General features: G+C 39.9%; 1 pseudogene; it reads left to right on the top strand.

Annotated features, from left to right (window-relative positions):
* The first annotated feature begins 9,210 nt into the window (after positions 1–9,210).
* LOC132352400 (asparagine synthetase [glutamine-hydrolyzing]-like) lies at positions 9,211–11,509 on the top strand (annotated as a pseudogene).
* Positions 11,510–13,017: the final 1,508 nt, after the last annotated feature.

Raw genomic sequence — 13,017 nt, 5'->3', positions numbered from 1 at the left:
GGCAGAAACTAATTGTTCCATAATATCTATTCTCCACTCCTTTCTTTAGTAAAAGAGCTCCTGAGCTTTAGCTGAGCACACGGCCACCCAGCTAAAGGCTGCAGTATCCACCCTCCCTAACAACAAGGTGTGGACATGTGACTAAGGTGTGCTTTATGGAATGTAAGAATTGTGCCCTTAAAGAGCAGAGGCATGCCTTCCATTTCCTCTTCCCTCCTTCCTGAAAGAAGACATACTGGTGGGTGCTGGAGCAACCATCTTAACTCGTGAGATAGGAGCCCCATGTTGAAAATAGCAGAGCAATAAGATAGGAGGAGCCAAGGTCCCCTACTCTGTGGAATCATCTTATCAGTCTTCTACTGCTTAATGCATGCACTGTTATGTGACAGAGAAATAAACTTTTATCTTGTTTAAATCACTGTTATTTCTGTCTTTACTATAGCAGCCAAAACTGTATCCTAATCAACTCACAAGTGAGGTACTGACAAAATGAAACCTGATATATGTGGTGATAACTTAATGGTGACCACCCCAATATAGCAAACCAGAATCTGAAAGCTGATGACCCCTGTTATGCCATGGTACCTCTTTAGTAAAATGCCTGCTTTCAAAGCCTGGGACAATATTGTTTTTGCTTTCTTTGATATAGCCTCTAATTCTAATACTGTGTTTTCAAGGGAATATAATTGCCAGTTTTGAGCTGAACAGTTCTACCTTCTCCAAGCTATGCCACACATTTTGGGATGTTTATATCATCTCCAAAACCCACTTCCTGTTACCGATGTCTGAAAATAGTTGCTTCATGTATTTTGTCCAATTTTCTATTTATGTATAGTGGGAGGGAACCAGCTACTCCATCTAGAACCAGTGTGGAACCAGTCACTCTGCCTTTGCTAGAAATAATAAATCTTCTCTCAGAATTCTGAAAACATTTTACATAATCTTCTAGCTTCCAGAGTTGCTCTTGAGAAGTCAGATGCCAATCTCCCCTGTGATCCCCCGTATCCTGTTACAAGATACTGCCCTACTGGTGCATGGTGTGAATGGAGCCGAGGGAAGCTGGGGTGTAAATCAGGGAATCATGAGCAGTCACATGAGCAATAAATAGCAAGACTGCACTCCACCTAGAGACCCTGAACTTTGAGCTACATACATATATTTGGCTCTCCCTGAGTTGGGAGCACTTACAGACTAGGTAAACCGGAGTGGAAATTATGTTTCCCCAAACCCTCTGCCCTATATGGTTCCTGGTTAGAGTTAACCAAAAGAGGACCCTGTAAGATATTTAGAAAGCAGGAGTGGGGGCTTCCCTGGTGGCGCAGTGGTTACGAGTCCTCCTGCCATGCGGGGCGCGGGTTCGAGCCCTGGTCCAGGAAGATCCCACATGCCACAGAGCAACTAAGTCAGTGCACCACAACTACTGAGCCTGCGCTCTAGAGCCCACGAGCCACAACTACTGAGCATGCATGCCACAACTACTGAAGCCTGAGCGCCTAGAGCCCGTGCTCCACAAGAGAAGCCACCACAGTGAGAAGCCCACTCATCTCAATGAAGGGTAGCCCCCACTCACCACAGCTAGAGAAAGCCCACATGCAGCAACGAAGACCCAATGCAGCTGAAAATAAAATAAATAAATAAGTTTACATATAAAAAAAAAAAACTACAATGAGGTATATCACCTCACACCAGTCAGAATGGCCATTATCAAAAAGTCTACAAACAATAAATGCTGGAGAGGGTGTGGAGAAAAGGGAACCCTCCTGCACTGTTGGTGGGAATGTAAATTGATACAGCCACTATGGAGAACAGTATGGAGGTTCCTTAAAAAAACTAAAAACAGAACTAACATATGACCCAGCAATCCCACTCCTAGGCATATACCCACAGAAAACCATAATTCAAAAAGATACATGCACCCCAATGTTCATTGCAGCATTATTTATAATAGCCAGGACATGGAAGCAATCTAAATGTCCATCAACAGAGGAATGGATAAAGAAGATGTGATACATATATACAATGGAGTATTACTCAGCCATAAAAAAGAACAAAATAATGCCATTTGCAGCAACATGGATGGACAATCTCTAGAGATTGTCATACTGAGTGAAGTAAGTCAGACAAAGAAAGATAAATAACATATGATATCACTTATATATGGAATCTAAAAAAAAAGGTACAAATGAACTAATTTACAAAACAGAAGTAGAATCACGGATGTAGAAAACAAACTTATGGTTACCAGGGGATAAGGGGGGGAGGAATAAATTGGAAGATTGGGACTGACACATACACACTACTATATATAAAATAGAAAACTAATAAGAACCTGCTGTATAGCACAGGGAACTCTACTCAATATTCTGTAATGGCCTATATGGAAAAAGAGTCTAAAAAAATAGAGTGGGTATATGTATATGTGTAACTGTTTCACTTTGCTGTACACCTGAAACTAACATAACATTGTAAATCAACTATACTCCAATAAAAATTTTTTTTTAAAAATACGTATAAAGGGCATTACTGGGGACAATTAACTAAATTTACATGTAACTGGATTAGATAATTGGGTTTTTCTATGCTAAATTTCCTGCTTTTGATCCTTGTACTGGGGTAATGTAAGAGAATGTCCTTGTTCCTAAAAATATATACTTTGAAGTATTAAGAAAAAAAAAAAAAAAGAAAGGTAGATAAGTGGATATTCTAGGTAAAGGACTTAGAAGCAGAATGAATAGCACGTGTACGATAGTGAGCTGTGGGTCCAGCAGCATGCTTTTGTATCACAAATGGTATGACTTCAGCAAAGGAAGCATTTACAGACAAAACTGAAGGAATAGGAAAGGGCCAGATCCTGAAGAAAGTAAATATTATACTATAGAGTCGGGGGTTTTTATCTTCGAGGCCAGAAATCACACTGTGGCACAATAATGGGCCACATATGGCACAAGGCTAAGTTTGGTTTTAGCCCTGGGTGTGTGTGTGTGTTAAACTGAGTTAGTTAACTATATTCAAAATATGGCAGCTTTCACATAAAATTCCAAATTTTATACTTCTCTTGAGAGATCAAAATATTTAACAATGCAGGGATTCCCCAAAAACACTCAAAGGCATCTCCCTTTGCCCACCAGGTCCTTTACTCATCCTCATTAGCTGCTTGTGTTTTGGGGTTTTTTTGTTTGTTTGTTTTTAAATTTTTATTGGGATATAGCTGATTTATAATGTTGTGTTAGTTTCCGGTATACAGCAAAGTGAATCAGTTATACATATACATATATCCACTCTTCTTTTTTTTTTAGATCCTTTTCCCATATAGGCCATTACAGAATATTGAGTAGAGTTCCCTGTGCTACACAGTAGGTCCTTATTAGTTATCTATTTTATACATAACTGCTTGTGTTTTTTATCGATGTTCTTTGAGGTAAGAAACCTGAAGCATCTTAATCCAGGAAGTGATACTGTAGGTGCATTTTAGAAAGTATTGTGCATCATTCTAGAACTAGAGAAAAGTATCCACATGAATAAATCTCACAAATATAAGATGAAGCAAAAAACAAAACAAAAAATAAGTAAAAGGAAAACAAGCTGCAGAAGAATACATAGTTTGATACTACTTTTATAAAAGCTTTAAGATATGTGAAACAATCTCATATTATTGAAGACCACATACATAAATAATAAAGGATGAAATAATGTATGCGAATGCTGGTCTATGAATTTGAGAGACAGGTTGCCCTTCTTGAGGGAGGCTGTATTCATTTCCTAGGGCTATCACAACAAAATACCATAGACTGGTAGCTTAAACAACAGAGCTTTTTTTCCTCACAGTTCTGGAGGCTAGAAGTCCAAGATGAAGGTGTTGGCCAATTCAGTTTGGGGAGAGAGGTCTCTTCCTGGCTTGTAGACAGCTGCCTTCTCATTGTGTTTTCACATGGCCTTTCCTCCATGAATGTGTGCACAAGGAAGAAGAGAGAGAGCTCTCTGGTGTCTCTTCTTATAAGGTCACTAATCCTATCAGTTCAGGGTCCCACCCTTATGACTTCATCTAACCTTTAATTACTTCCATAAAGGTCCTGTTTCCAAATACAATCACACTGAGGGATTAGGGCTTCAACACATGAATTTGGGAGAAGTCCATAACACTTTCCCATGAGGGGTCACACAGAGCATACTCTTCCCCCAGCAATGAAAATGCATATGTGCAATGTTTCTGCCCAGGGAAGACTACTAAAGACTCAGTGATCAACGTTTTTATTGGGAGGGCTAGTCATGTAGGTACTCTCTGCCTAGCACATACCAAAACTCCAGATTCCCAGAAAGAAAGCAGGCATTCCACATAAATTATTGAACATTGTACATTGTTTGCACAGTCTGAGTATAGTGGGCCACCCTTATCAGTGGGGAATAGTGGGAACACTCCCAAAATCCAGCCAAGGCCAACCCTGCAAGCAGGCCCTTCTAAAGATAGTCACTTCAGGTTTGCTATGTTAACTTATGCACACTTACCAATGACCTCCTCAGCTCTGCTTCATTGCTCCCATCTCATGAATAAAGATTACTGAGATAACCCAATTGCTAAGCACTGAAACTGGTTCAATAACTGTCAACAAATTATTTTGTTTCTAGGTTTCAATACCATTATCAATCAAGGACAATCATAGTACACTTTATGACTTTAAAAAGTCCCTGGAGATTCGTCGATGTCCTTACTGTCCAGAACATGTTCTCTCCCAAGGTAATCATTGATTATACCCTTCTAAGTTAATTGTGTGTCATATTTCCAGAGAGGACCGCACCCTCTTCCATTCCTGAAGTGCTGATTAACACAGCAGGTAAGCTCTCCAGTCTTATTACCATAGCCCAGATAGTTTGGCGACCATCTTAATTCTACAGTGGGGGTGGAAACACTTTAAAGCATAGTCAAGGATATTTCTAGAGTGTATCCTACCTGCCTGCAACAAAATCCTGGCCAAACTGTAAAGATAGAAAAGAGAATAGAGGGCTTCCCTGGTGGCACAGTGGTTAAGAATCTGCCTGCCAATGCAAGGGACACAGGTTCGAGCCCTGGTCAGGGAATATCCCACATGCCGCGGAGCAACTAAGCCTGTGCACCACAACTACTGAGCCTGTGCTCTAGAGCCCATGAGACACAACTACTGAGCCCGCGTGCCACAACTACTGAAGCCCACGTGCCTAGAGCCCATGCTCTGCAACAAGAGAAGCCACCACAATGAGAAGCCCGCGCACCGCAACAAAGAGTAGCCCCCGCTCACCGCAACTAGAGAAAGCCCACACGCGGCAACGAAGACCCAACACAGCCAAAAATAGATGAATAAAATAAAAAAAATTTTTTAATTAATAAAAAAAACTAATTCCCCATTTTCCCCTCCCCCACCAGCCCCGGCAACCACCATTCTACTCTGTCTCTATGAATTTGACTATTCTAGGTATCTCATGTAAGTGGAATCAATATACAATTGTATCAACAGATGTGAGTAGCTTTTCCAAAACATCCTTCAGAACAACCCTATTCACTCTTTAAAACTCAGAAGCTTCATCTTCTGAAAGAGACATCAGAAAAAGACTGCCCTTGACGGCAGTGGAAAGGACCTTACAGGCACTATTAACAACTAACACAACAGTTAAAGTCTGTGGCTTCGATCCTTGTACCCTTGTTTGTTAATGAAGGAGAAATAAATCCCTCTTGAATCAAGAAGACTGTTCCTGCCAGAGACTTCAACCTGAGAATTCTTAGGAATCCTCCAGAAGCAGAAAACAGCCTTCACTCAAGACTATCAACAAAGTAATGATTGTATGAAGGAGACAGCCCAAGACATGGAGAGTCAAGGAGCTGGTGCTATATATTGTTACACTTCAATCTCTATGCAAGATTTCTTAATGTTCCTAGATATTTTCCTTCACCTTTGTTGGTTTAAGGTTCTGAATTGTTGAGTACGTCTTAACTATGGTATCTGTAAGCAACAGTTTGCTGGAGCCAGATAGAACCAGCTTAGGAGAATCAATTGTTAAATTGTCAGGAATCTTGCCAGACAGTTGTTAAATTCCTGGTAGCTTGAAATCAGCCTATGGAAATATTTACACAATGGAAATCAGAAAACACTACAAATCATGGCCCTGCTCACTCCCGCTCTCCCAGAGAATCTGCTGTTAAACATTTATCAACACACCACTGCCTAAAGGGCACCTATCCTTGATGTTGCCCCTTGGATCCTTAGTCACTGCTAGGCATATGTCCAATACTGGCTACACTCTGCTTATGACATGGCTAAAATATACAATTAAACCAACTGTTGAGTTTGTATTCACTTTCCTTTGGGGACCACCCAGCTTCACTTGGTATCAGTTCCTAGGTATCATATGGTTCCCTAGGTAACTGGACTTAACCACTAAGTGACTTTTTAGATGGCAAACACCTCAGTAGGCCAGACAACAAGAAATCTGAAACTCAGAACTTCCCTAGCGGTTCAGTGGTTAAGACCCTGTGCTTCCATTGCAGATGGCACGGGTTCAATCCCTGGTTGGGGAACTAAGATCCCACATGCCAAGGTGCAGCCAGAAAAAAAGAAAAAGAAGAAAAAAGAAATCTGAAACTCTTATCACATTGTACTAGAAAGGGAGATTCCTATCTCCATCTGTGGACCTTTCATGGGTGCTAGTCTTAGCAACTAAATTTTCATAGTAACAGGGTTTTAAAAAGAAGTAAGAAACAGATGGTGTATATTCAGAGGTTATCTCACCTTTACACACCTTATGAGATTGGCACACCACTTAAGCTCAACCCTGAGCTCTTTTGCTTTAGATCTAGCTCATGATTTCTCTACTATAAATTTAGTCACTGGTGCTGGACCAATCTTGATGAGTGACACCATCACTCAAGGCGGTGAACACTTACTTCCCATGAAAATTTTGGGCTGAAAACTAGCTGTCAGTTCCTCTCACACCTTGTGTGGCTCCAAAGCAGGACGTTTCTTATTAGAGGGAGATGGGAAGATGCAGAACATTTCTCAATCTTGTCTGGGAAAGGTGGGCCGCACGGCTTGTCAGCACAAGCCTGGGCAACTTGGCACCAGCCTGTGTGTTTAATTTCTGTCATTAGAATACTAACATTCCCACACACGTGGAGTGATCCCAGTTGTTCATTTCTAGGCACAAGCTGCCCTCACTCTGAGAGCTTAAATGTATCGACCTTCTGGAATTTAAATTATAATAGAAAGGCTTTTCTCATGTCCAGGTTATAAAGAAATGGACATATGTTTTTTTCTTAAACTTATATTTTCATTTTTGTACATCGAAATAACTCACCTTTTTGGAGTACATTTTAATGTTAATTAAAGGGAACATAAATCCAAATACGTACTTTTTTCAAATGACTCTCCAGTCATGTTAACACCATTTTCAACTTTAAGTTAAACCTTTCCCTCAATGATTTAAGGTGCTACCTCTGTCATATGCTAAATTTCCATGTGGACTTGGAACTATTTCCATTGGTTTGTCTATCTAGTCAGGCATCAACACCACAATGTTTTAATTATAGGGTCTATAATATTTTTTTAGTATGTGATAAGGCCAGCCCCCTCTCATTGCTCTTCCTTTTGAAGACCTTCATAGGTATTCCTGCTTATTTATTTTTCCATTTGAAGTTTAGGATCCAGTGCCAGGAAAAGCTTTGCTGATATCTTTTTGGGGAATTACGTTAAATTTATATATTAACCTGAGGAGGTCTGACTTATTTATGATGCTGAATGGTCCTATCCAAGAACAAGGAATGTGTCTATTTTTGTTTAATCCTACTTTTGTGATTTTTCAGGACTGATTCAAAACCTTCCTCATATAGGCTTTGTGCATAATCTTTTCAAAGCACAGTGATCCCCTTCTCTATGTGACTAGGTCAGTTGAATATGACTAGTCATATCAGCAACTCTTCTCTTTGAGGTGAGGCAATGGGCTGACAGAGAGGGAAGCAGAAGAGCAAACACCTTCTACGTCCTACTTTCCCTGATGTTAATTCCACTAACTCCACTGAGGGTTTGCATATGTGTACGTTGCTGGCTGTGCTGTTATACAGAACTCACTGGAACCCTGTCTTTAGTGAGCTTTACTGGACAATATGGCTGTGCAGAATGCAAGATGGGAAGTAGACTAGAGTGAATTTTTGGATCTAGTGTATAACAGGGCTTTGGAGTTAAGCTATTTTACGCTCAATTCAGAAACTTCTGAAGAGACACCTCATCTGCCCAATGACCTGATTCCAGAAAGAGTGAAAGGAGAAACATCAAGCGTCCGGAAAATGGTTTCCCAAAGGTGAAAGCAGGACTTCCCTGATAACTGTGTTAGCTGCCTCTCCTGTGAGAGAGAGCTGTACTCCAGGTTAACCCTAGGCATGCTTTAAAACCTACTAGCATAACAGAGTATATAAAATAAGGAAGTATAGGAGGAAAGGAAAAAGCCAATTTCTTTCTTCAAATCCTTCCAGCTCCTCTCAGCTCAGAGAACAAAGGGGTTTATTATGTAGGACCAGAAGCAATCTTGTGTTAATAGGTTCAGCCATCTCTTTGGTGGCACAATCATCTTAGCCACTATAGGACCCTTGAGTTTCCCACAGATTGGCAAAAAAATAAAAGGTCTCCTCTTCCAAAATGTTTCCACTGCTTTGAATCTTTCCTAATACCCTTATTCTATCTTAAAATGTACCAGAACATTCATAAAATGGGGAACTATGTACCTGTAAAAAGAAATGAGGAAAATTTCTACATACAACAGTGGAATGATTGCCAGGATATATTGCTGAGAGAAAAAAATCAAGGTAGATAAACTATGTAAGGTTGTTAGCATTTATCTAAGAAAAGAGAACTATAGATACATGGAGACTTCCCTGGCAGTCCAGTGGTTAAGACGTTGCCTTCCAATGCAGGGGGTGCGGGTTCGATCCCTGGTTGGGGAGCTAAGGTCCCACATGCCTCGCAGCCAAAAAACCAAAACATAAAACAGAAGCAATATTGTAACAAATTCCATAAAGACTTAAAAATGGTCCACATCAAAAAAAATCTTAAAAAAAAAAAAAGAGAACTACAGATACAGATACATAGATATGTTTATATTAATAACAAAAAATGGAGATGGTCCACAGCCCTTGTCTCTACTCCTGCCAGCCTGGTCAGCTCATGCCTGGAGATCCTGTAGCTCCACTGCACCATGTGCGGCATCTGGACTCTTTGGTAGTGATGACTGTTCCTCTGATCAGTGTCTGAGTGATATGAAGATTGCACACAAAGGTCCAGATAGACACATTTCATCTTTAGAATGTCAATGTCTATACCAACTGCTGCTTTGGATTTCACTGGTTGGCAGTAGTTGAACAACTGTTTGGAATGAAGCTAATATGAGCAAAGAAATACCCTTAATTGTGGGTCTGTTACAATGGTGAGATCTATAACCACAAGGAGATACAACACCATTTTAAATTTGATCACCAGACCAAAGCAGATGGTGAGATAATCCTTCATCTTTATGACAAAGGAGGAACTGAGCAAACGATCTGTCTGTTAGATGGGGTGTATGCATTTATTTTATTGGATGCTACCAATAAGAGAGTGTTCCTAGGCAGAGAGACACCTATGCAGTCAGACCTTTCCTTACAGCCATGATAGAAGATGGATTTTTGGCTGTGTGTTCAGAAGCTAAAGGTCTTGTTAATTTGACACACACTACAACTCCTTTTTCAAAGTGGAGCCTTTTTTTCCAGCACACTCTAAAGTTTTGCATTTAAAGCCAAATGGCAAATTTGCATCAGTGGAAATGAACACTGTAGAGATGAACTTCTGTCTGCCCTCTATAACACTGTAGAGAAACTATTCCCAGGTTTTGAGATAGAAATTATGAAGAAAGGGCTTCCCTGGTGGCACAGTGGTTAAGAATGCGCCTGCCAATGCAGGGGACACAGGTTCGAGCCCTGGTCCGGGAAGATCCCACATGCCATGGAGCAACTAAGCCCGTGCACCACGACTACTGAGCCTGCGCTCTAGAGCCCACGAGCCACAACTACTGAAGCCTGTGCACCTGGAGCTGGTGCTCCACAACAAGAGAAGCCACCGCAATGCGAAGCCCACGCACCACAACGAAGAGTAGCCCCCGCTCACCGCAACTAGAGAAAGCCCACACGCAGCAACGAAAACCCAACGCAGCCAAAAATAAATAAATTTTAAAAAAAGAAAATAAATTATGAAGAAAGGTGAGGAGAATTGGAGAGAGCAAGTATGGACAACTCTTTTAAGGACTTTTGCTATAAAGGAGAGTGAGAAATAGAAGAGAGATATTACAGCATGTACAGATATGCATATGCTATAAATGATCCAGTAGACAGGAGAAAAACTGATGATTCAAGAGACAGGGAACATCCTTAAACTGAAACTCAAACAACGTATACATGCTGTGATTCCACTGGAATAAAGTAATTAATGTTTGTCTAGCGAAACAGATTTATTCATGTTATTTTTTCTACTTCATATACATGCATACTTCTGGATCCTTTTTGACAATGTTACTAAGAAATGTTTGATGACAGACAGAAGGATTGGATGCTTTTAATTAGGGGACTTGGATTCCAGCTTGGCTGCTGTCGCCGTGTTGAAGCAGCTAAAAGTGACCCAAGTATAGTACGCTCCAGACATTTGCAATTGTCATGGAAGACAGTCTCAATTTACTGGCTGCTAGAAAGGTGGCAAATCATATGGGGAGGGAATATCATGAAGTCTTTTTTAACTCTTAGTAAGGCATTCGGGTCCTGGACGAAGTCATATTTTACTTGGAAACTTATGACATTACAACAGTCCATGCTTCAGTAGGTATGTATTTAATTTCCAAGTACATTTGGAAGAGCACAGATACCACAGTGATCTTCTCTGGAGAAGGTTCAGACAAACTTACACAGGGATACAAATATTTTCACAAAAATTTCTTCTAAAAAAGCCAAGGAACAGAGTAAGAGACATCTGAAAGAACTCTGATGTTCTCCACACAGATCAAACTACTGCTGCCCATGGCCTTGAACTGAGGATCCCATTCCTGGATCATTGATTTTCTTACTATTACTTGTCTCTGCCACCAGAAATGATAACACCAAAGAATGGGATAGAAAATATCTCCTGAGAGAGATATTTAAGTACTCTAGTCTGATATGTAAAGAGATTCTCTGGTGAGCAAAAAAAAAAATCCTTCCGTGATGGGATAGCCTCAGTTAAGAATTTCTGGTTTAGGATTTTACAGAAATATACTGAACATCAGGTTGATGATGCAATGGATGGCAACTACAGGAAAAACATGTCCCTTCAGTACTCCTAAAACTAAAGACAGCTATTAGTATCATCAAATCTTTGAATGTCACTACTCAGGCCAGGCTGAGAGGCTGACTAATTCCTGGATGCCAAAGTAGATCAATGCCACTGACCCTTCTGCCTGCACTTTGACCCATTACAAGTCAGCTGACAAAGCTTAGGCACTCTCTAAGCTATAGACTGAAAGTGTTTCTTCTTCTTCTTGTGAAGGGTAGCAAGTTTGGGGGCAGTGGGTAGAAGTAGCAGTGAGGGTCAACCACCCAGACTTACTTGGGCATAAAAAAAATGAAAGTCTCAAACCTAAAAAGCAAAGGAAAAATAAATCATAAAATTAAAAAGAAATGGTTACCAATGGGGTGGAAGAAGGAATAGGATGCAGGAGACAGAGAGAGAAGCCAGACATGTTTTGCATACTTGACTTTGAAACTATGTAAATATTTTACATAGATCTAAAACAAAATTAAATTTTAGAAATCTCTAAGTATCCAAAGCAAAATGAAACAAATAAAATCAGTTAGTGACCTCTTAACTACTAAATCCAATGCCTTGCTTCAGGGCACACTCAATTTATCTTTGACATTGTTGACCATTGACTCATTATTACAATTCTCTTCCTTTTTGGCTTTTCTGAGACCAGTCTCCCCTGGTTTACCTTACAAGTCTCTGATTTCACTTCTCAATATCCCTCACTGGGCCCTCTTCTTCTACCTGTCCTTTCAATATAGGTAGTTCCCATTCTCAATTTACTTTTTTTAAATCTACTGCCCACTCCCAGCAGTAAAACACTCCCCTGGCTTCTATTAGACACATTTACATCAAATGATTACGAGAAAATAAACAAGATCAATATGAGTTCATCTACTATAGGGAAATACTGTCATGGGAGATTCAATTTCAAGGGAACTGCTCTAACAGTTTCTTTGAGTAAGCTGTTTCGCCCATCTACTAAATTCCTGTCCATTCCTCAAAACCCACCTCCCTCAGATATTACCTTCTCTGTGAAGCCTTCTTAGATTTGTCTGGCCAAAATTAATTATTATTTCCTCTTCACTCTGATAACGTAAAATCTCTCATGATATTTATTATATTGTGACATATATCTGTGGGTATGTGTTCTCCAATGCCTAGACTATAAACTTTTGAAAGCAGTGAAACTGGGTATATTGTGCTAAGAAAGTAGGAAAAAAGAGAAGACTAAAATGAGGAAAAGAGAACAGAGTTGGAAGAACGGAGTTGAGCCCACAAGGAATCAAAGGGAAAGTCAGCTAATTTTCTTCCCCAAGAGTAAAATATAGGATAGTAGGATCTCCAACAGAGACACCAATTTAAAAGTGAATTATATACTGAAGAGTCAAGAAATTCAAGGAATCTAAGACTGAGATTTGCTAATTTCTGACCAACTGACAGAAGTTTTATTGATAAAGCAAAAGGAGAAAATCCATACTTAACCAGTTAGCACAAAGTTACCTTAACAGAATCTAATAAGCCACAGAACGATTCTTTTTTAAATATATTACAGAAGATGGTGGTGATAGTGATGTAGTTTTTATCTCCCAAATCCACCCAAACAGACAAACTAGGGCAACAAAACTAAAAAGCATTAAACAACACCTACAACAAAACTAAGTGACAAGCTATGCCCACAAACACCAAAATAGAAGTGGTTAGG

Source organism: Balaenoptera ricei, chromosome 18, assembly GCF_028023285.1.
Source record: "Balaenoptera ricei isolate mBalRic1 chromosome 18, mBalRic1.hap2, whole genome shotgun sequence".
Lineage (NCBI taxonomy): Eukaryota > Metazoa > Chordata > Mammalia > Artiodactyla > Balaenopteridae > Balaenoptera > Balaenoptera ricei.
The sequence above is the reverse complement of the archived record's forward strand: the minus strand, read 5'-3'. Positions and strand labels throughout refer to the sequence as shown.